The sequence below is a fragment of the Lissotriton vulgaris genome, chromosome 1_1, assembly GCF_964263255.1.
Source record: "Lissotriton vulgaris chromosome 1_1, aLisVul1.2, whole genome shotgun sequence".
NCBI classification, from domain to species: Eukaryota; Metazoa; Chordata; class Amphibia; order Caudata; family Salamandridae; genus Lissotriton; species Lissotriton vulgaris.
Genome location: NC_141685.1, coordinates 1,648,970,765 through 1,648,992,117, shown reverse-complemented (window position 1 = coordinate 1,648,992,117; position 21,353 = coordinate 1,648,970,765).

Sequence of the window (21,353 nt, the reverse complement as noted above, 5' to 3'; positions counted from 1 at the left end):
CAGTTTCCCTTGCCGTTTTACCGGGTCTGAAGAGGTGTGTCCATATAATTGCGGGAGACTCGGCGCACTATCTGTCGGTGCGGTCTCTGCGACTGGACACCATCGCTTTAATATCAACCAGCGGCTCCCCCCTTCCTCCTCTCTGGGGAAGCCAATTGAGTCGCACACGCTGCACTGAAATGATGTTTCTTTATTGAGAGCAGTTTTGGGCAGACATGGATTTTGCAGGTAACCTGGCGCGTTTCGTTGACGGCTGTCAACTTCTTCAGAGGTATTTGCTGCAAGTAGGGGGCTTGTGTGGAATCACCTCCGTTCTTATAGTTGCATGGCTTACCCTCTAGTGGACGCTTGGATGCGCGTGCACAGCATGCTGGTTTCGGTAGTTCCACTGCCCTCTCCTTGCTTACTGCTGAGTGTTTGTCTCTCTATCTCTGGAACCTGAGGTGTCCAGAAGTGTAGCTCCTCTGCTAAAACTCATTTTCAAAGTTTATGGAGGCGACATTCCCCACTCTAGTGTAGGGCAGCTGCCAGTTTCCCTTGCCGTTTTACCGGGTCTGAAGAGGTGTGTCCATATAATTGCGGGAGACTCAGCGCACTATCTGTCGGTGCGGTCTCTGCGACTGGACACCATCGCTTTAATATCAACCAGCGGCTCCCCCCTTCCTCCTCTCCGGGGAAGCCAATTGAGTCGCACACGCTGCACTGAAATGATGTTTCTTTATTGAGAGCAGTTTCGGGCAGACATGGATTTTGCAGGTAACCTGACGCGTTTTGTTGACGGCTGTCAACTTCTTCAGAGGTATTTGCTGCAAGTAGGGGGCTTGTGTGGAATCCCCTCCCTTCTTATAGTTGAATGGCTTGCCCTCTAGTGGACGCTTGGATGCGCTTGCACAGCATGCTGGTTTCGGTAGTTCCACTGCCCTCTCCTTGCTTACTGCAGAGTGTTTGTCTCTCTCTCTCTCTGGAACCTGAGGTGTCTAGAAGTGTAGCTCTTCTGCTAAAACTCATTTTCAAATTTTATGGAGGCGACATTCCCCACTCTAGTGTAGGGCGGCTGCCAGTTTCCCTTGCCGTTTTACCGGGTCTGAAGAGGTGTGTCCATATAATTGTGGGAGACTCGGCGCTCTATCTGTCGGTGCGGCCTCTGCGACTGGACACCATCGCTTTAATATCAACCAGCGGCTCCCCCCTTCCTCCTCTCCTGGAAAGCCAATTGAGTCGCACACACTGCACTGAAAAGATGTTTCTTTATTGAGAGCAGTTTCGGGCAGACATGGATTTTGCAGGTAACCTGACGTGTTTCGTTGACGGCTGTGAACTTCTTCAGAGGTATTTGCTGCAAGTAGGGGGCTTGTGTGGAATCACCTCCGTTCTTCTAGTTGCATGGCTTGCCCTCTAGTGGCCACTTGGATGCGCTTGCACAGCATGCTGGTTTCGGTAGTTCCACTGCCCTCTCCTTGCTTACTGCCGAGTGTTTGTCTCTCTCTCTCTCTGGAACCTGAGGTGTCCAGAAGTGTAGCTCCTCTGCTAAAACTCATTTTCAAAGTTTATGGAGGCAACATTCCCCACTCTAGTGTAGGGCGGCTGCCAGTTTCCCTTGCCGTTTTACCGGGTCTGAAGAGGTGTGTCCATATAATTGCGGGAGACTCGGCGCACTATCTGTCGGTGCGGTCTCTGCGACTGGACACCATCGCTTTAATATCAACCGGCGGCTCCCCCCTTCCTCCTCTCCTGGGAAGCAAATTGAGTCGCACACGCTGCACTGAAATGATGCTTCTTTATTGAGAGCAGTTTCGGGCAGACATGGATTTTGCAGGTAACCTGACGCGTTTTGTTGACGGCTGTCAACTTCTTCAGAGGTATTTGCTGCAAGTAGGGGGCTTGTGTGGAATCCCCTCCGTTCTTATAGTTGTATGGCTTGCCCTCTAGTGGACGCTTGGATGCGCTTGCAAAGCATGCTGGTTTCGGTAGTACCACTGCCCTCTCCTTGCCTACTGCCGAGTGTTTGTCTGTCTCTCTCTGGAACCTGAGGTGTCTAGAAGTGTAGCTCCTCTGCTAAAACTCATTTTCAAACTTTATGGAGGCGACATTCCCCACTCTAGTGTAGGGCGGCTGCCAGTTTCCCTTGCCGTTTTACCGGGTCTGAAGAGGTTTGTCCATATAATTGCGGGAGACTCAGCGCAGTATCTGTCGGTGCGGTCTCTGCCACTGGACACCATCGCTTTAATATCAACCAGCGGCTCCCCCCTTCCTCCTCTCCGGGGAAGCCAATTGAGTCGCACACGCTGCACTGAAATGACGTTTCTTTATTGAGAGCAGTTTCGGGCAGACATGGATTTTGCAGGTAACCTGACGCGTTTCGTTGACGGCTGTCAACTTCTTCAGAGGTATTTGCTGCAAGTAGGGGGCTTGTGTGGAATCCCCTCCCTTCTTATAGTTGAATGGCTTGCCCTCTAGTGGACGCTTGGATGCGCTTGCACAGCATGCTGGTTTCAGTAGTTCCACTGCCCTCTCCTTGCTTACTGCAGAGTGTTTGTCTCTCTCTCTCTCTGGAACCTGAGGTGTCTAGAACTGTAGCTCCTCTGCTAAAACTTATTTTCAAATTTTATGGAGGCGACATTCCCCACTCTAGTGTAGGGCGGCTGCCAGTTTCCCTTGCCGTTTTACCGGGTCTGAAGTGGTGTGTCCATATAATTGTGGGAGACTCGGCGCTCTATCTGTCGGTGCGGCCTCTGCGACTGGACACCATCGCTTTAATATCAACCAGCGGCTCCCCCTTTCCTCCTCTCCTGGAAAGCCAATTGAGTCGCACACACTGCACTGAAAAGATGTTTCTTTATTTTGAGCAGTTTCGGGCAGACATGGATTTTGCAGGTAACCTGACGCGTTTCGTTGACGGCTGTGAACTTCTTCAGAGGTATTTGCTGCAAGTAGGGGGCTTGTGTGGAATCACCTCCGTTCTTCTAGTTGCATGGCTTGCCCTCTAGTGGCCGCTTGGATGCGCTTGCACAGCATGCTCGTTTCGGTAGTTCCACTGCCCTCTCCTTGCTTACTGCCGAGTGTTTGTCTCTCTCTCGCTGGAACCTAAGGTGTCCAGAAGTGTAGCTCCTCTGCTAAAACTCATTTTCAAAGTTTATGGAGGCGACATTCCCCACTCTAGTGTAGGGCGGCTGCCAGTTTCCCTTGCCGTTTTACCGGGTCTGAAGAGGTGTGTCCATATAATTGCAGAAGACTCAGCGCACTATCTGTCGGTGCGGTCTCTGCGACTGGACACCATCGCTTTAATATCAACCAGCGGCTCCCCCCTTCCTCCTCTCCGGGGAAGCCAATTGAGTCGCACACGCTGCACTGAAATGATGTTTCTTTATTGAGAGCAGTTTCGGGCAGACATGGATTTTGCAGGTAACCTGACGCGTTTTGTTGACGGCTTTCAACTTCTTCAGAGGTATTTGCTGCAAGTAGGGGGCTTGTGTGGAATCCCCTCCCTTCTTATAGTTGAATGGCTTGCCCTCTAGTGGACGCTTGGATGCGCTTGCACAGCATGCTGGTTTCGGTAGTTCCACTGCCCTCTCCTTGCTTACTGCAGAGTGTTTGTCTCTCTCTCTCTCTGGAACCTGAGGTGTCCAGAAGTGTAGCTCCTCTGCTAAAACTCATTTTCAAAGTTTATGGAGGCAACATTCCCCACTCTAGAGTAGGGCGGCTGCCAGTTTCCCTTGCCGTTTTACCGGGTCTGAAGAGGTGTGTCCATATAATTGCGGGAGACTCGGCGCACTATCTGTCGGTGCGGTCTCTGCGACTGGACACCATCGCTTTAATATCAACCGGCGGCTCCCCCCTTCCTCCTCTCCTGGGAAGCAAATTGAGTCGCACACGCTGCACTGAAATGATGCTTCTTTATTGAGAGCAGTTTCGGGCAGACATGGATTTTGCAGGTAACCTGACGCGTTTTGTTGACGGCTGTCAACTTCTTCAGAGGTATTTGCTGCAAGTAGGGGGCTTGTGTGGAATCCCCTCCGTTCTTATAGTTGTATGGCTTGCCCTCTAGTGGACGCTTGGATGCGCTTGCAAAGCATGCTGGTTTCGGTAGTACCACTGCCCTCTCCTTGCCTACTGCCGAGTGTTTGTCTGTCTCTCTCTGGAACCTGAGGTGTCTAGAAGTGTAGCTCCTCTGCTAAAATTCATTTTCAAAGTTTATGGAGGCGACATTCCCCACTCTAGTGTAGGGCGGCTGCCAGTTTCCCTTGCCGTTTTACCGGGTCTGAAGAGGTTTGTCCATATAATTGCGGGAGACTCAGCGCAGTATCTGTCGGTGCGGTCTCTGCCACTGGACACCATCGCTTTAATATCAACCAGCGGCTCCCCCCTTCCTCCTCTCCAGGGAAGCCAATTGAGTCGCACACGCTGCACTGAAATGACGTTTCTTTATTGAGAGCAGTTTCGGGCAGACATGGATTTTGCAGGTAACCTGACGCGTTTCGTTGACGGCTGTCAACTTCTTCAGAGGTATTTGCTGCAAGTAGGGGGCTTGTGTGGAATCCCCTCCCTTCTTATAGTTGAATGGCTTGCCCTCTAGTGGACGCTTGGATGCGCTTGCACAGCATGCTGGTTTCAGTAGTTCCACTGCCCTCTCCTTGCTTACTGCAGAGTGTTTGTCTCTCTCTCTCTCTGGAACCTGAGGTGTCTAGAACTGTAGCTCCTCTGCTAAAACTTATTTTCAAATTTTATGGAGGCGACATTCCCCACTCTAGTGTAGGGCGGCTGCCAGTTTCCCTTGCCGTTTTACCGGGTCTGAAGTGGTGTGTCCATATAATTGTGGGAGACTCGGCGCTCTATCTGTCGGTGCGGCCTCTGCGACTGGACACCATCGCTTTAATATCAACCAGCGGCTCCCCCTTTCCTCCTCTCCTGGAAAGCCAATTGAGTCGCACACACTGCACTGAAAAGATGTTTCTTTATTTTGAGCAGTTTCGGGCAGACATGGATTTTGCAGGTAACCTGACGCGTTTCGTTGACGGCTGTGAACTTCTTCAGAGGTATTTGCTGCAAGTAGGGGGCTTGTGTGGAATCACCTCCGTTCTTCTAGTTGCATGGCTTGCCCTCTAGTGGCCGCTTGGATGCGCTTGCACAGCATGCTCGTTTCGGTAGTTCCACTGCCCTCTCCTTGCTTACTGCCGAGTGTTTGTCTCTCTCTCGCTGGAACCTAAGGTGTCCAGAAGTGTAGCTCCTCTGCTAAAACTCATTTTCAAAGTTTATGGAGGCGACATTCCCCACTCTAGTGTAGGGCGGCTGCCAGTTTCCCTTGCCGTTTTACCGGGTCTGAAGAGGTGTGTCCATATAATTGCAGAAGACTCGGCGCACTATCTGTCGGTGCGGTCTCTGCGACTGGACACCATCGCTTTAATATCAACCAGCGGCTCCCCCCTTCCTCCTCTCCTGGGAAGCCAATTGAGTCGCACACGCTGCACTGAAATGATGCTTCTTTATTGAGAGCATTTTCGGGCAGACATGGATTTTGCAGGTAACCTGACGCGTTTTGTTGACGGCTGTCAACTTCTTCAGCGGTATTTGCTGCAAGTAGGGGGCTTGTGTGGAATCCCCTCCGGTCTTATAGTTGTATGGCTTGCCCTCTAGTGGACGCTTGGATGCGCTTGCACAGCATGCTGGTTTCGGTAGTACCACTACCCTCTCCTTGCTTACTGCCGAGTGTTTGTCTGTCTCTCTCTGGAACCTGAGGTGTCTAGAAGTGTAGGTCCTCTGCTAAAACTCATTTTCAAAGTTTATGGAGGCGTCATTCCCCACTCTAGTGTAGGGCGGCTGCCAGTTTCCCTTGCCGTTTTACCGGGTCTGAAGATGTGTGTCCATATAATTGCGGGAGACTCAGCGCACTATCTGTCGGTGCGGTCTCTGCGACTGGACACCATCGCTTTAATATCAACCAGCGGCTCCCCCCTTCCTCCTCTCCGGGGAAGCCAATTGAGTCGCAGCCGCTGCACTGAAATGAGGTTTCTTTATTGAGAGCAGTTTCGGGCAGACATGGATTTTGCAGGTAACCTGACGCGTTTCGTTGACGGCTGTCAACTTCTTCAGAGGTATTTGTTGCAAGTAGGGGGCTTGTGTGGAATCACCTCCATTTTTATAGTTGCATGGCTTACCCTCTAGTGGATGCTTGGATGCGCTTGCACAGCATGCTGGTTTCGGTAGTTCCACTGCCCTCTCCTTGCTTACTGCTGAGTGTTTCTCTCTCTCTCTCTGGAACCTGAGGTGGCCAGAAGTGTAGCTCCTCTGCTAAAACTCATTTTCAAAGTTTATGGAGGCGACATTCCCCACTCTAGTGTAGGGCGGCTGCCAGTTTCCCTTGCCGTTTTACCGGGTCTGAAGAGGTGTGTCCATATAATTGCGGGAGACTCGGCGCACTATTTGTCGGTGCGGTCTCTGCGACTGGACACCATCGCTTTAATATCAACCAGCGGCTCCCCCCTTCCTCCTCTCCTGGGAAGCCAATTGAGTCGCACACGCTGCACTGAAATGATGCTTCTTTATTGAGAGCATTTTCGGGCAGACATGGATTTTGCAGGTAACCTGACGCGTTTTGTTGACGGCTGTCAACTTCTTCAGAGGTATTTGCTACAAGTAGGGGGCTTGTGTGGAATCCCCTCCGGTCTTATAGTTGTATGGCTTGCCCTCTAGTGGACGCTTGGATGCGCTTGCACAGCATGCTGGTTTCGGTAGTACCACTGCCCTCTCCTTGCTTACTGCCGAGTGTTTGTCTGTCTCTCTCTGGAACCTGAGGTGTCTAGAAGTGTAGCTCCTCTGCTAAAACTCATTTTCAAATTTTATGGAGGCAACATTCCCCACTCTAGTGTAGGGCGGCTGCCAGTTTCCCTTGCCGTTTTACCGGGTCTGAAGAGGTGTGTCCATGTAATTGCGGGAGACTCGGAGCACTATCTGTCGGTGCGGTCTCTGCGACTGGACACCATTGCTTTAATATCAACCAGCGGCTCCCCCCTTCCTCCTCTCCGCGGAAGCCAATTGAGTCGCACCCGCTGCACTGAAATGATGTTTCTTTATTGAGAGCAGTTTCGGGCAGACATGGATTTTGCAGGTAACCTGACGCGTTTCGTTGACGGCTGTCAACTTTTTCAGAGGTATTTGCTGCAAGTAGGGGGCTTGTGTGGAATCACCTCCGTTCTTATAGTTGCATGGCTTACCCTCTAGTGGACGCTTGGATGCGCTTGCACAGCATGCTGGTTTCGGTAGTTCCACTGCCCTCTCCTTGCTTACTGCTGAGTGTTTGTCTCTCTCTCTCTGGAACCTGAGGTGTCCAGAAGTGTAGCTCCTCTGCTAAAACTCATTTTCAAAGTTTATGGAGGCGACATTCCCCACTCTAGTGTAGGGCGGCTGCCAGTTTCCCTTGCCGTTTTACCGGGTCTGAAGAGGTGTGTCCATATAATTGCGGGAGACTCGGCGCACTATCTGTCGGTGCGGTCTATGCGACTGGACACCATTGCTTTAATATCAACCAGCGGCTCCCCCCTTCCTCCTCTCCGGGGAAGCCAATTGAGTCGCACACGCTGCACTGAAATGATGTTTCTTTATTGAGAGCAGTTTCGGGCAGACATGGATTTTGCAGGTAACCTGACGCGTTTCGTTGACGGCTGTCAACTTCTTCAGAGGTATTTGCTGCAAGTAGGGGGCTTGTGTGGAATCCCCTCCCTTCTTATAGTATAATGGCTTGCCCTCTAGTGGACGCTTGGATGCGCTTGCACAGCATGCTGGTTTCGGTAGTTCCACTGCCCTCTCCTTGCTTACTGCAGAGTGTTTGTCTCTCTCTCTCTCTGGAACCTGAGGTGTCTAGAAGTGTAGCTCCTCTGCTAAAACTCATTTTCAAATTTTATGGAGGCGACATTCCCCACTCTAGTGTAGGGCGGCTGCCAGTTTCCCTTGCCGTTTTACCGGGTCTGAAGAGGTGTGTCCATATAATTGTGGGAGACTCGGTGCTCTATCTGTCGGTGCAGCCTCTGCGACTGGACACCATCGCTTTAATATCAACCAGCGGCTCCCCCCTTCCTCCTCTCCTGGAAAGCCAATTGAGTCGCACACACTGCACTGAAAAGATGTTTCTTTATTGAGAGCAGTTTCGGGCAGACATGGATTTTGCAGGTAACCTGACGCGTTTCGTTGACGGCTGTGAACTTCTTCAGAGGTATTTGCTGCAAGTAGGGGGCTTGTGTGGAATCACCTCCGTTCTTCTAGTTGCATGGCTTGCCCTCTAGTGGCCGCTTGGATGTGCTTGCACAGCAGGCTGGTTTCGGTAGTTCCACTGCCCTCTCCTTGCTTACTGCCGAGTGTTTGTCTCTCTCTCTCTCTGGAACCTGAGGTGTCCAGAAGTGTAGCTCCTCTGCTAAAACTAATTTTCAAAGTTTATGGAGGCGACATTCCCCACTCTAGTGTAGGGCGGCTGCCAGTTTCCCTTGCCGTTTTACCGGGTCTGAAGAGGTGTGTCCATATAATTGCGGGAGACTCGGCGCACTATCTGTCAGTGCGGTCTCTGCGACTGGACACCATCGCTTTAATATCAACCAGCGGCTCCCCCCTTCCTCCTCTCCGGGGGAGCCAATTGAGTCGCACACGCTGCACTGAAATGATGTTTCTTTATTGAGAGCAGTTTCGGGCAGACATGGATTTTGCAGGTAACCTGACGCGTTTCTTTGACGGCTGTCAACTTCTTCAGAGGTATTTGCTGCAAGTAGGGGGCTTGTGTGGAATCACCTCCGTTCTTCTAGTTGCATGGCTTGCCCTCTAGTGGCCGCTTGGATGCGCTTGCACAGCAGGCTGGTTTCGGTAGTTCCACTGCCCTCTCCTTGCTTACTGCCGAGTGTTTGTCTCTCTCTCTCTGGAACCTGAGGTGTCCAGAAGTGTAGCTCCTCTGCTAAAACTAATTTTCAAAGTTTATGGAGGCGACATTCCCCACTCTAGTGTAGGGCGGCTGCCAGTTTCCCTTGCCGTTTTACCGGGTCTGAAGAGGTGTGTCCATATAATTGCCGGAGACTCGGCGCACTATTTGTCGGTGCGGTCTCTGTGACTGGACACCATCGCTTTATTATCAACCAGCGGCTCCCCCCTTCCTCCTCTCCTGGGAAGCCAATTGAGTCGCACTCGCTGCACTGAAATGATGCTTCTTTATTAAGAGCAGTTTCGGGCAGACATGGATTTTGCAGGTAACCTGACGCGTTTTGTTGACGGCTGTCAACTTCTTCAGAGGTATTTGCTGCAAGTAGGGGGCTTGTGTGGAATCACCTTCGTTCTTATAGTTGCATGGCTTACCCTCTAGTGGACGCTTGGATGCGCTTGCACAGCATGCTGGTTTCGGTAGTTCCACTGCCCTCTCCTTGCTTACTGCTGAGTGTTTGTCTCTCTCTCTCTGGAACCTGAGGTGTCCAGAAGTGTAGCTCCTCTGCTAAAACTCATTTTCAAAGTTTATGGAGGCGACATTCCCCACTCTAGTGTAGGGCAGCTGCCAGTTTCCCTTGCCGTTTTACCGGGTCTGAAGAGGTGTGTCCATATAATTGCGGGAGACTCGGCGCTCTATCTGTCGGTGCGGCCTCTGCGACTGGACACCATCGCTTTAATATCAACCAGCGGCTCCCCCCTTCCTCCTCTCCTGGAAAGCCAATTGAGTCGCACACGCTGCACTGAAATGATGTTTCTTTATTGAGAGCAGTTTCGGGCAGACATGGATTTTGCAGGTAACCTGACGCGTTTCGTTGACGGCTGTCAACTTCTTCAGAGGCATTTGCTGCAAGTAGGGGGCTTGTGTGGAATCCCCTCCCTTCTTATAGTTGAATGGCTTGCCCTCTAGTGGACGCTTGGATGCGCTTGCACAGCATGCTGGTTTCGGTAGATCCACTGCCCTCTCCTTGCTTACTGCAGAGTGTTTGTCTCTCTCTCTCTCTGGAACCTGAGGTGTCTAGAAGTGTAGCTCCTCTGCTAAAACTCATTTTCAAATTTTATGGAGGTGACATTCCCCACTCTAGTGTAGGGCGGCTGCCAGTTTCCCTTGCCGTTTTACCGGGTCTGAAGAGGTGTGTCCATATAATTGCGGAAGACTCGGCGCACTATCTGTCGGTGCGGTCTCTGCGACTGGACACCATCGCTTTAATATCAACCAGCGGCTCCCCCCTTCCTCCTCTCCTGGGAAGCCAATTGAGTCCCACACGCTGCACTGAAATGATGCTTCTTTATTGAGAGCATTTTCGGGCAGACATGGATTTTGCAGGTAACCTGACGCGTTTTGTTGACGGCTGTCAACTTCTTCAGAGGTATTTGCTGCAAGTAGGGGGCTTGTGTGAAATCCCCTCCAGTCTTATAGTTGTATGGCTTGCCCTCTAGTGGACGCTTGGATGCGCTTGCACAGCCTGCTGGTTTCGGTAGTACCACTACCCTCTCCTTGCTTACTGCCGAGTGTTTGTCTGTCTCTCTCTGGAACCTGAGGTGTCCAGAAGTGTAGCTCCTCTGCTAAAACTCATTTTCAAAGTTTATGGAGGCGACATTCCCCACTCTAGTGTAGGGCGGCTGCCAGTTTCCCTTGCCGTTTTACCGGGTCTGAAGAGGTGTGTCCATATAATTGCGGGAGACTCGGCGCACTATCTGTCGGTGCGGTCTCTGCGACTGGACACCATCGCTTTAATATCAACCAGCGGCTCCCCCCTTCCTCCTCTCCGGGGAAGCCAATTGAGTCGCACACGCTGCACTGAAATGATGTTTCTTTTTTGAGAGCAGTTTCGGGCAGACATGGATTTTGCAGGTAACCTGACGCGTTTCGTTGACGGCTGTCAACTTCTTCAGAGGTATTTGCTGCAAGTAGGGGGTTTGTGTGGAATCCCCTCCCTTCTTATAGTATAATGGCTTGCCCTCTAGTGGACGCTTGGATGCGCTTGCACAGCATGCTGGTTTCGGTAGTTCCACTGCCCTCTCCTTGCTTACTGAAGAGTGTTTGTCTCTCTCTCTCTCTGGAACCTGAGGTGTCTAGAAGTGTAGCTCCTCTGCTAAAACTCATTTTCAAATTTTATGGAGGCGACATTCCCCACTATAGTGTAGGGCGGCTGCCAGTTTCCCTTGCCATTTTACCGGGTCCGAAGAGGTGTGTCCATATAATTGTGGGAGACTCGGTGCTCTATCTGTCGGTGCAGCCTCTGCGACTGGACACCATCGCTTTAATATCAACCAGCGGCTCCCCCCTTCCTCCTCTCCTGGAAAGCCAATTGAGTCGCACACACTGCACTGAAAAGATGTTTCTTTATTGAGAGCAGTTTCGGGCAGACATGGATTTTGCAGGTAACCTGACGCGTTTCGTTGACGGCTGTGAACTTCTTCAGAGGTATTTGCTGCAAGTAGGGGGCTTGTGTGGAATCACCTCCGTTCTTCTAGTTGCATGGCTTGCCCTCTAGTGGCCGCTTGGATGCGCTTGCACAGCAGGCTGGTTTCGGTAGTTCCACTGCCCTCTCCTTGCTTACTGCCGAGTGTTTGTCTCTCTCTCTCTGGAACCTGAGGTGTCCAGAAGTGTAGCTCCTCTGCTAAAACTAATTTTCAAAGTTTATGGAGGCGACATTCCCCACTCTAGTGTAGGGCGGCTGCCAGTTTCCCTTGCCGTTTTACCGGGTCTGAAGAGGTGTGTCCATATAATTGCGGGAGACTCGGCGCACTATCTGTCAGTGCGGTCTCTGCGACTGGACACCATCGCTTTAATATCAACCAGCGGCTCCCCCCTTCCTCCTCTCCGGGGGAGCCAATTGAGTCGCACACGCTGCACTGAAATGATGTTTCTTTATTGAGAGCAGTTTCGGGCAGACATGGATTTTGCAGGTAACCTGACGCGTTTCGTTGACGGCTGTCAACTTCTTCAGAGGTATTTGCTGCAAGTAGGGGGCTTGTGTGGAATCCCCTCCAGTCTTATAGTTGTATGGCTTGCCCTCTAGTGGACGCTTGGATGCGCTTGCACAGCATGCTGGTTTCGGTAGTACCACTACCCTCTCCTTGCTTACTGCCGAGTGTTTGTCTGTCTCTCTCTGGAACCTGAGGTGTCCAGAAGTGTAGCTCCTCTGCTAAAACTCATTTTCAAAGTTTATGGAGGCGACATTCCCCACTCTAGTGTAGGGCGGCTGCCAGTTTCCCTTGCCGTTTTACCGGGTCTGAAGAGGTGTGTCCATATAATTGCCGGAGACTCGGCGCACTATTTGTCGGTGCGGTCTCTGCGACTGGACACCATCGCTTTAATATCAACCAGCGGCTCCCCCTTCCTCCTCTCCTGGGAAGCCAATTGAGTCGCACTCGCTGCACTGAAATGATGCTTCTTTATTAAGAGCAGTTTCGGGCAGACATGGATTTTGCAGGTAACCTGACGCGTTTTGTTGACGGCTGTCAACTTCTTCAGAGGTATTTGCTGCAAGTAGGGGGCTTGTGTGGAATCACCTCCGTTCTTATAGTTGCATGGCTTACCCTCTAGTGGACGCTTGGATGCGCTTGCACAGCATGCTGGTTTCGGTAGTTCCACTGCCCTCTCCTTGCTTACTGCTGAGTGTTTGTCTCTCTCTCTCTGGAACCTGAGGTGTCCAGAAGTGTAGCTCCTCTGCTAAAACTCATTTTCAAAGTTTATGGAGGCGACATTCCCCACTCTAGTGTAGGGCACCTGCCAGTTTCCCTTGCCGTTTTACTGGGTCTGAAGAGGTGTGTCCATATAATTGCGGGAGACTCGGCGCTCTATCTGTCGGTGCGGCCTCTGCGACTGGACACCATCGCTTTAATATCAACCAGCGGCTCCCCCCTTCCTCCTCTCCTGGAAAGCCAATTGAGTCGCACACGCTGCACTGAAATGATGTTTCTTTATTGAGAGCAGTTTCGGGCAGACATGGATTTTGCAGGTAACCTGACGCGTTTCGTTGACGGCTGTCAACTTCTTCAGAGGTATTTGCTGCAAGTAGGGGGCTTGTGTGGAATCCCCTCCCTTCTTATAGTTGAATGGCTTGCCCTCTAGTGGACGCTTGGATGCGCTTGCACAGCATGCTGGTTTCGGTAGTTCCACTGCCCTCTCCTTGCTTACTGCAGAGTGTTTGTCTCTCTCTCTCTCTGGAACCTGAGGTGTCTAGAAGTGTAGCTCCTCTGCTAAAACTCATTTTCAAATTTTATGGAGGCGACATTCCCCACTCTAGTGTAGGGCGGCTGCCAGTTTCCCTTGCCGTTTTACCGGGTATCAAGAGGTGTGTCCATATAATTGCGGAAGACTCGGCGCACTATCTGTCGGTGCGGTCTCTGCGACTGGACACCATCGCTTTAATATCAACCAGCGGCTCCCCCCTTCCTCCTCTCCTGGGAAGCCAATTGAGTCGCACATGCACCACTGAAATGATGCTTCTTTATTGAGAGCATTTTCGGGCAGACATGGATTTTGCAGGTAACCTGACGCGTTTTGTTGACGGCTGTCAACTTCTTCAGAGGTATTTGCTGCAAGTAGGGGGCTTGTGTGAAATCCCCTCCAGTCTTATAGTTGTATGGCTTGCCCTCTAGTGGACGCTTGGATGCGCTTGCACAGCATGCTGGTTTCGGTAGTACCACTACCCTCTCCTTGCTTACTGCCGAGTGTTTGTCTGTCTCTCTCTGGAACCTGAGGTGTCCAGAAGTGTAGCTCCTCTGCTAAAACTCATTTTCAAAGTTTATGGAGGCGACATTCCCCACTCTAGTGTAGGGCGTCTGCCAGTTTCCCTTGTCGTTTTACCGGGTCTGAAGAGGTGTGTCCATATAATTGCGGGAGACTCGGCGCACTATTTGTCGGTGCGGTCTCTGCGACTGGACACCATCGCTTTAATATCAACCAGCGGCTCCCCCCTTCCTCCTCTCCTGGGAAGCCAATTGAGTCTCACTCGCTGCACTGAAATGATGCTTCTTTATTAAGAGCAGTTTCGGGCAGACATGGATTTTGCAGGTAACCTGACACGTTTTGTTGACGGCTGTCAACTTCTTCAGCGGTATTTGCTGCAAGTAGGGGGCTTGTGTGGAATCACCTCCGTTCTTATAGTTGCATGGCTTACCCTCTAGTGGACGCTTGGATGCGCTTGCACAGCATGCTGGTTTCGGTAGTTCCACTGCCCTCTCCTTGCTTACTGCAGAGTGTTTGTCTCTCTCTCTCTCTGGAACCTGAGGTGTCTAGAAGTGTAGCTCCTCTGCTAAAACTCATTTTCAAATTTTATGGAGGCGACATTCCCCACTCTAGTGTAGGGCGGCTGCCAGTTTCCCTTGCCGTTTTACCGGGTCTCAAGAGGTGTGTCCATATAATTGCGGAAGACTCGGCGCACTATCTGTCGGTGCGGTCTCTGCGACTGGACACCATCGCTTTAATATCAACCAGCGGCTCCCCCCTTCCTCCTCTCCTGGGAAGCCAATTGAGTCGCACATGCACCACTGAAATGATGCTTCTTTATTGAGAGCATTTTCGGGCAGACATGGATTTTGCAGGTAACCTGACGCGTTTTGTTGACGGCTGTCAACTTCTTCAGAGGTATTTGCTGCAAGTAGGGGGCTTGTGTGAAATCCCCTCCAGTCTTATAGTTGTATGGCTTGCCCTCTAGTGGACGCTTGGATGCGCTTGCACAGCATGCTGGTTTCGGTAGTACCACTACCCTCTCCTTGCTTACTGCCGAGTGTTTGTCTGTCTCTCTCTGGAACCTGAGGTGTCCAGAAGTGTAGCTCCTCTGCTAAAACTCATTTTCAAAGTTTATGGAGGCGACATTCCCCACTCTAGTGTAGGGCGGCTGCCAGTTTCCCTTGTCGTTTTACCGGGTCTGAAGAGGTGTGTCCATATAATTGCGGGAGACTCGGCGCACTATTTGTCGGTGCGGTCTCTGCGACTGGACACCATCGCTTTAATATCAACCAGCGGCTCCCCCCTTCCTCCTCTCCTGGGAAGCCAATTGAGTCGCACTCGCTGCACTGAAATGATGCTTCTTTATTAAGAGCAGTTTCGGGCAGACATGGATTTTGCAGGTAACCTGACGCGTTTTGTTGACGGCTGTCAACTTCTTCAGCGGTATTTGCTGCAAGTAGGGGGCTTGTGTGGAATCACCTCCGTTCTTATAGTTGCATGGCTTACCCTCTAGTGGACGCTTGGATGCGCTTGCACAGCATGCTGGTTTCGGTAGTTCCACTGCCCTCTCCTTGCTTACTGCTGAGTGTTTGTCTCTCTCTCTCTGGAACCTGAGGTGTCCAGAAGTGTAGCTCCTCTGCTAAAACTCATTTTCAAAGTTTATGGAGGCGACATTCCCCACTCTAGTGTAGGGCAGCTGCCAGTTTCCCTTGCCGTTTTACCGGGTCTGAAGAGGTGTGTCCATATAATTGCGGGAGACTCGGCGCTCTATCTGTCGGTGCGGCCTCTGCGACTGGACACCATCGCTTTAATATCAACCAGCGGCTCCCCCCTTCCTCCTCTCCTGGAAAGCCAATTGAGTCGCACACACTGCACTGAAATGATGTTTCTTTATTGAGAGCAGTTTCGGGCAGACATGGATTTTGCAGGTAACCTGACGCGTTTCGTTGACGGCTGTCAACTTCTTCAGAGGTATTTGCTGCAAGTAGGGGGCTTGTGTGGAATCACCTCCGTTCTTCTTGTTGCATGGCTTGCCCTCTAGTGGATGCTTGGATGCGCTTGCACATCATGCTGGTTTCGGTAGTTCCACTGCCCTCTCCTTGCTTACTGCCGAGTGTTTGTCTGTCTCTCTCTGGAACCTGAGGTGTCCAGAAGTGTAGCTCCTCTGCTAAAACTCATTTTCAAAGTTTATGGAGGCGGCATTCCCCACTCTCGTGTAGGGCGGCTGCCAGTTTCACTTGCCGTTTTACCGGGTCTGAAGAGGTGCGTCCATATAATTGCGGGAGACTCGGCGCACTATCTTTCGGTGTGGTCTCTGTGACTGGACACCATCGCTTTAATATCAACCAGCGGCTTCCCCCTTCCTCCTCTCCTGGGAAGCCAATTGAGGCACACACGCTGCACTGAAATGATGTTTCATTATTGAGAGCAGTTTTTGGGCAGACATGGATTTTGCAGGTAACCTGACGCGTTTCGTTGACGGCTGTCAACTTCTTCAGAGGTATTTGCTGCAAGTAGGGGGCTTGTGTGGAATCACCTCCGTTCTTATAGTTGCATGGCTTGCCCTCTAGTGAACGCTTGGATGCGCTTTCACAGCATGCTGGTTTCGGTAGTTCCACTGCCCTCTCCTTGCTTACTGCAGAGTGTTTGTCTGTCTGTCTGTTTGTCTGTAGATATTATGCTCAAAATTCTTCCCAACTTTGAAAGAAATATCCGCACTCACAGGGCTGATTCAGGAGGTTGTTTATTGTCAAACAACAGACAGACGCGTTCGTGTTTCAGCATACAGCCTTTCTCGATTTCAGTAGCCACTAGACATTGGCATGCATTTAAAACATTTTCCCCACAATAAAGGAAGGACTATAGCGTACTGACATCCACCAGCGCCATCTAGGCGTGATACATATTATCGTAGATCTAATTGATCTTGTACATGTTTTTCTCACATTTTTATACTCCAATATCCAAGTACAGACACCTATATGAAACAAAAGCAATTTTTCGCTACCGTACAGTTTCAAGCTTCTCATTGCTTTATATTTCGAATCAATTAGCAACCGCCCATATGCTCAAGTAAAGAGACATTGAGGGTGTCAAATTACTTGGTCTTAAAACAAATTACGCAATGTATCGGCCATTATCCTCCCTCTTATGTTATCCAAGTCTGCGTTTAAATGAATCAACCATTTTTTTGCCATCATTTGTATATACATTTTATACGTATTTTCATTGCATTTTCGCCATAGCAAGAAATAAATTGATAATGTTCACATTCCACTGCCCACAGAATTTCCAAATTTACAAAACCAAACAAAGAACACATCCTGACTCATAATTCAAATTCAAAATTGGAAATTAACGTCAAATCCAAAGAAATAACCTTATTTCATCAAAGTTGTATCAAACACTGTTCTTTACAAAGCTATCACATTCAATTCATTCACAGCAATATCATAGCTTTATCATTACCAAATGCTTACGTTCCAGTATGTGCCATGAGATCTTCCCCTCTGTTCATGCCTCATGGGGTCTTGGTATGGAGGTCAATAATGTACCTCGATTCTAATCTCCGAAGTGTTCTTAATCGGTCCCCACCTCTGACACTATCGGGGACTTTGATCAAGACCTAAACAGAGTAATTGATTCCGATCGCTTTTATGTTTCTCAGCGAAATGTCTTGCAACCAGATACAATTGGTCTACCTTATCTATTGCCCTCATATGTTCAAGTGTTCGTATTTTGAATGGGTGCACTGTGCTGCCTGTGTAGCGCAACCCACAGGGGCAGATAAGACAGTACACCACATACGGTGTGCTGCAAGAGATGAACTTACTGATCTTCTTGACCATGCCTGTGTCCTGAATGGTATATGAAAGCGCTCTTTTGCTGTTACGACACACTTTACATTTATTACAGGGGAAAAAACCCTTCATATCTTTGAGGGTGTTAGTTTTTGGTGGTACCTTTTCCAAATGGCTACGTCCCAACTGATCTTGAATGGACCTAGCCTTTTTGAATGTGACTAACGGGAAATCGGGAACATCTCCATCTATGACACTATCTGTTTTGAGGATGTGCCAATTTTTCTTCAGCATATGTTTTAAATGATTTGCCTCTGCTGAATATGGGATGATAAGTCGCAATTTACCTCCTGCTGTTTTCCTGTTCTTACTTTGGAACAATAAGGTATTTCTCGAGATGGCTCTTACTTTGCACATTGTTTTATTCAAGGTTACAGGATTATAGCCCCTACAATGAATCTTGCTATACTTTCGGATGCTGCTATTTCAAAGTCCCAATCGCGTGTGCAATTCCTCTTAAGTCTGAGTAATTCCCCATAGGGGATGCTTTGCACTAGTTTGGGGGGGGTGACTGCTAGTTGTAAACAATATCGAATTGCCAGCCGTGGCTATTCGATATAAGGAAGTCTCAATTTTCCCCCCTCCACAACGTGCACTCTCAGGTCCAAATAGTCCACTGCCACTGGACTAATTGTCCCCGAGAAGTGAAGGTTGTATATATATATTACCTACTGGTGGTCGCCAGTAGGTAGTTATAGTTAGGACCTAGTTTCCATAGGAAATCCACAACATTCTATTTGGAATAACTTTGGCGCTGATGGACGAATCTTTGCGAATTTCTCCAAGAAAATGGCCTGCTTGGTTCCGCTCCGTCCCTGAAAGTTTGGGGGTGATTCGTTGAGAGGGGGCCAAGAAAAAAGGGTGGTCACAAAACGTGTTTTCCCCATGCAATTTTCCATAGGGACCTTTAGCCAGGGCTACAGCCCAATTGGCTGAACGGAATTACACACAATTTGGAAGAGAGGTAGAGTTCTGTTCGCAGATTGTGCTTTTTGTTAAGTGGTGTAAATCCGTTCAGTAGTTTCTGGGAGAATTGCAAGTAAAATCATAGCGATATCTAGAGACGGAGTTCAGTACGCGTACTGAAATCTGTTCAATTACGAGCGCGAGCTGCATGCTGATTGGCTTTGAACTGCCTGTTAACACTTGAAACCAGGAAGTGTTGGCGGCCATCTTGTGCCTAGCTAGAACCGAGTCACAAGAAAACAATAAAACAAAGTTGGGAAATAAGGGAAGGGGGTAGGGTGGAGACATTCTGACCCTCTAGGCTTGCTCAGGGGGTCGTACATGGATGTTTAGGCTCTATTTTTTAAAGAAAAATCGCGGCGTACGTGTATGGAAATACGTACAATTACGAGCAGGAGCTGCATGCTGATTGGCTCTCAATACTCCAAACCAGAACGTGTTGGCAGCCATGTTGTTTGTCGGGAGAGGAGAGTCACAAGAAAACAGTAAAACAAAGTTGAGAAATAAGGAAACGGGCAAGGTAGAAACATTCAGAGCCTAGTCTTGGTCAGGGACCGGTACATGGATCTTTAGGCTCAATTTTTTTTTTAAATAAAAAATGGTGGGGTACTTGTGCAGTACTGGTACGTGGAGGAAAAGGTGAAAACAAAGTAGAAGTCCGTTTTATTCATTTGGTCCCGGGGGGGCAAATTATGGGGGCAATTTTTCTGCATATTGGGGGCTTGTAAGGTGCCCTGAGCACTGGGGAACGGCACTTCTCTGGTTTTATTTTGAAGTATGCTGGGGGGTTACGGTCCTACTCCCCGCAGTCTCTGTGACCGGCACCACTCGGGTCTTTTTTAAAAAAAATATGTTTTGAGCTCTCTCTCTCTCTCTCTCTCCCCATACACGTTGTGGGGGAACGCCACATTTCTGGGGCAGTGATATGTAAAATGACCTTCCAGCTCCGGGTACCTGCATTGTCTGGAGTTTTTTATTAATGTTGGGAGGGTGGGCTTGATAATATGTCCTTGTAAATTCCCATAGAAGCCTATGTTCTGGTGTTAACATGGGCTTCTATGGGAAATAACAAGGCCGTATTATGAAGCTCATTATTGCCGTTTTATCGGCACTTTCCTGCCAATAAAAGGGCGATCATTTTAACACCAGTCCTTGATAATATGCACTTACGTTTACTGGTCAAAAAAAAGAGCAATGGGCCATATTATCAACAAAAGGCGATACATTATTGTTCCTTTTATTGGCAGTAAACTGCTGATAAATCAGCGATAATGGGCTTGATAATATGCCCTTGTGAATAACCATAGCAGCCTAGGTTAACATCAGAACTTGGGCTGGGAATTTACAAGAGCCTATTATCATGGTCATTGTCGCCGTTTTATCGGCAGTTTCTTGCCAATAAAATGGCGATAATTGTAACACCGGTCTTTGATAATATGCACCTAAGTTTACTGGTCAAAAAAAGAGCAATGAGTCATTATCCACAAAAGGCGATACATTATCGTCGTTTTTATCGGCATGAAACTGCCAATAAAGCGGCAATAATGGGCTTGATAATATGCCCTTGTGAATTACCATAGGAGCCCAGGTTAATACAAGAACCTGGGCTGCTATGGGAAGTTACAAGGGCCAATTATCAAGCCCATTATCGCCGCTTTATCGGCAGTTTCCTGTCGATAAAAGCGGCGATAATGTATCGCCTTTTGTTGATAATATGCTTCTTCATTTCTATGATAGTATGAAAAGCGTTCCTTTTTTTTGGTGTAGCAGTTGTACTCTCTTCGCATGCTCAGCGTTGTTTCGAAGCCCACGTTTTCTTTTTCTTCAAGTTCAACAAGCAAACCTTTCTTTGTATCAGTTAGTAAATCTGTCGCTTTCTTTTCCCGGTTCGTGTGTGTCATCCGCTGCTGTACTTTTGTACAGTATTAATAGTCATATTTTTTATATATTTATTTTAAAGGTAGTGCCGAGGCGCCAAACGTTGATTACGTACTCCGTCCATCGTCATTTTCGTAGTTTCTCACTGTTGTCTTTATTATATCTGTTAGTTAGAACTCAGTAGTTTTCAATCCTAGTCTTGAATATCTTACTATAGTATTTCAACATTATTTTTATTGTGGGCCTTCATACCCCTCCCCCACAAAATAAAAGAAGTATGTAGTTTTTTTAAATTAACTTTTATTAAACAATAAATATAAACGAAACTCAATTATAACTATATTAGAACTGGAAAAATAACTTAAACAATGTTATAAACAAATTGTGAAATGGATTCCAAAAGGTGTCCGATTGGTAATCTGCAAAAGAAAAAAGAAAATTAGAGTTTAGAATTATGTAGATGTGAGTAAATGAGCTGAAGCATTACGGGGCATATTATCAAGAACGGCGATAGAATTATCGCCGTTTCCGCGGCGATAATGGGTTTGATAATATGCTGTTGTGAATTCCCATAGCAGTCCAGGTTCTGGTGTTAACCTGGGCTACTATAGGAATTCAGAAGGGCATATTATCAAGCCCATTATCGCCACTTTAGCGGCAGTTTCCTGCTGCTGAAAAAGCAATAGTTTTATCGCCGTTCTTGATAATATGTCCCTACAAGTTTTGGTAACTCTACGGTTTAACGTGTGCAGTGTGACTCGTACATTTCAGTTCTGTTATAGTGCCGCGTACAAGTGGTGTCTATATGGAAGTGCCTACTGCATTACTTACGCCCGTTATGGCGACTTATTTCTAATGCATTCCTATGAAGGCTTTGTACATCTAGGCCTCTGTGCTTATCGTTGTATAAACTTTGTGGGTAAACATTTCAGGCAGTTGGTGTCATAACTTATTCTGAACAATTCTTCTACACGTCTACACATTCGAGACTGCAGTGTCTAAGTTTAAGAGAGAAA